This window comes from Marmota marmota, unplaced genomic scaffold (genome assembly GCF_001458135.2).
Source record: "Marmota marmota marmota unplaced genomic scaffold, marMar, whole genome shotgun sequence".
Taxonomy (NCBI): domain Eukaryota; kingdom Metazoa; phylum Chordata; class Mammalia; order Rodentia; family Sciuridae; genus Marmota; species Marmota marmota.
In genome coordinates this window covers 47025315-47028425 of record NW_025999842.1, presented here as the reverse complement: position 1 = coordinate 47028425, position 3111 = coordinate 47025315, and positions in this window count along the sequence as shown.

Sequence of the window (3111 nt, the reverse complement as noted above, 5' to 3'; positions counted from 1 at the left end):
GAATCATACATTTATCTCTTGTAAATTCAACTTACTTATTTGACCCCAAAGATGCCTAACTAGTGCTATTATTGACACACTGTAAATTCAAGGATGTGATTGGCATTATTGCCATTTCTGTGCCAGGACCAAACTTTGTGAGGCTCACTGGCATAGAGATGGCAACATTTACCCGAAGTGACTGCAGTGAAAGAGACTTTATTTATTCACATTTGAAATTTATTTAATAGATAACCTTCTCCACAAATGTATCACTACACTCAAAAAAGAAGAATGTCCGACAGGTCCACATTTATAATTTAGCTTTGCCTCAGGAATGTTCTCTCTATGCATTTACAAGAAAACCCTGACAAAGAATATCTTTAATTTATTCTCTAACAATCAATAACCTAACTCACCATTCCCCACTATTTTTCTTATTTTGGTGAATGTTATCATTTTTCATCCAGATTTCTAGACTCAAATTCTGAACTCCCATATAACCAGTTGTCAAGTTGACAACAGACCAAAATTGATAAGATATATTTGGAGGTGACAGACCCTTTCATCCCCACCCATCACAACCTCTGAAGAACGGGGCAAGCCCAACCCTACCATGAACCATATACTTCATACTGGCCTCTGATCCCACCTATCCCTGACCTTAGCTATTTAGAAATATATGGAGCAGCAATCAAAACCTGTCCATCCGCAGATTGGCCAGCATTCTGGGGGGGAAAAGACCATCTGAGGGGATTAGATGTTGCTTACAGGGATTTTCACATTAAGGTGTGTATTCCCAATGGGGTCAGAGAAGTTGAAGCTGAGGCTGGATAATTCTGGGCAAGTTTAGGAAGGTGGCTAAGAGAGCACGGAGACAGGAACAGACCTGCAGAGAGATGGAGAGATATGTGGAGAGATGGAGAGACACAGTTTTAGTTTCCAATTTCAATTGCTAGGAAATTTCCAAATTCAGTTGTTATCCGAATTATAACTCACTGTCAGGTTTCTCATGAAAGGTTTAGATACCTTAATTTATTCCCACTTTCTTTTGTTTTAGCTGGTTTTAATGGATCTCTCCTCTTTCCAGTTCAAAGTCCTAAGTAAAATAATGTCTTCTACATCAACCCCCAACATTCCCTTCTGTAGACTCACTCTAGGGAAAGCCATTATGATCTTTCAACTCCTCACCAAAACCACTGTGATCACCTCAACACCATTCTCCCATAGACTACTCCGTACCACCACCCACTTGTAAGTTTTCCACTCCCAAGTAAATCTTCAAAAGCCCGTTCCAGCCACATCACTCCCTTGTTCAAAATCCTTCTATAATCCCCTATAATTTAGCAAATAATACACAAAGCACTGTCATTTGAGACCAACCTAGCTTTGCAGTCTTGTCTTCTGCAACTTCTAAAAATACTGAGAATTGTGTTCTCTTTCTCTCTCTCCCTCATCAGTGGTGTATATGTGTGCACCTGTGTGTGCACAATTCTCAAAATATACTACTGTGGGTCTGGTCCTCCTGTGATAAACATGCTCATTGTTTTACCTAATCCACAGAAGGATTTTATATTCTTCTTTTTCTTTTCTTTCTTTTTTTGGTACCAGGGATTGACTTAGGGGCACTTAATCACTGAGCAACATACCAACCCTTTTTATTTGTTATTTTGAAACAAGATCTCACTAAATTGCTGAGACTGGACTTGAACTTGCGATCCCCCAGCCTCCTCTTATACCACTGGGATTACAGGCATGCACCACCACACTCAGCCTATTCCTTATGGTTCAAGGCACAATGATACATTTTATTTATTTCAAGCAGCATACAGATGGTTTTGTCTAAGTCACTACTCTTAAAGAGAAGTAGCCAAAATCTTTACTACTTGGTTAGGAACAGAACAAAACCCTATTCAAATTACCTAATTGAAAACTTGAATATTGATTAAGTCTGTCTTTTGAAATACTACTTGTGAAATACATTTTGAAATACATCCTAAAATTCGAGTTACTGGGGGGAGACTTTTCTGATTCATGAAGTCATCTTTGATTTCTCTACTAAACCCCTTGTTTCTTCTTCTCTTATGATATTTCTTGTATTCTTCTTTATGCTTATTTCTATACTTCTCCAGCTCTCTGTTTAGGTTATAATGCCTTTCAAGGCAGGTCTTGGGTCTTATTCCTAATAATGGTCCCTCAATACCCCACAAAGATGTCTGTCTACTAGAGTAGTTCAATAGATTGTGATTTAATTTTTTAACCCATGTGATCAAATGGACATAAGTCTGCATAACATATTGCTTGTTAACAAAGCTGCTTTGGCATCTCTGGGGTTTAGAATCTCTTAACTAATAGCATGAGGACACCAACTGATGTTAGATAAGGCACAGAACTTTTAAAGTATGGCCAAGACTCCAAATGCTATTGAGAAAGTCGTTTCTTGCTCATCAGTGCAATTTATTTTATTTATTTTTGATACTGGAAGTTGAGCCCAGAGGCACTCTACCACTGAGCCATATCCCCAGTCCTTTTTATTTTTTTATTTCGAAGCAGGAAGGCCTCAATAAATTGCTGAAACAGGTCTCAAATTTCTGATCCCCCTGCCTCAGCCTCTGGAGTTGCAAGTATTACAGGTTGTACCACCACATGCAGTTTATCAGTGCTTCTTTTTTTTTGCAGGGGACGGGGGTACTGAGGATTGAACTCAGGGGCACTGAGTCACTGAGCCACATCCCCAGTCCTATTTTGTATTTAATTAGAGACAGGGTCTCACTGAGTTGTTTAGTGCCTTGCTTTTGCTGAGGCTGGTTTTGAACTTACAATCCTCCTGCCTCAGCCTCCAGAGCTGTGGGACTACAGGCATGTGCCACCATGCTCCCAGCTATCAGTGCATTTTAATCATGTTTTTCAAACTATTATAACTATTTGAAAATAAAAATAGATTCCAAAAAATATAATCTGACCAACAGAGCAAAAGACAAATTCTACATACCTTCTCAAATTATGCAGAAAAGTTCCTTGTTTGACTGAATACAAAATATTTGCATTTGCACTCTGAATGCTAACTGACCCTTTTACTTACTAATCAGGATAGTGACTTCTTTGTTCATTGAGATATCTGCAGTATTTAAG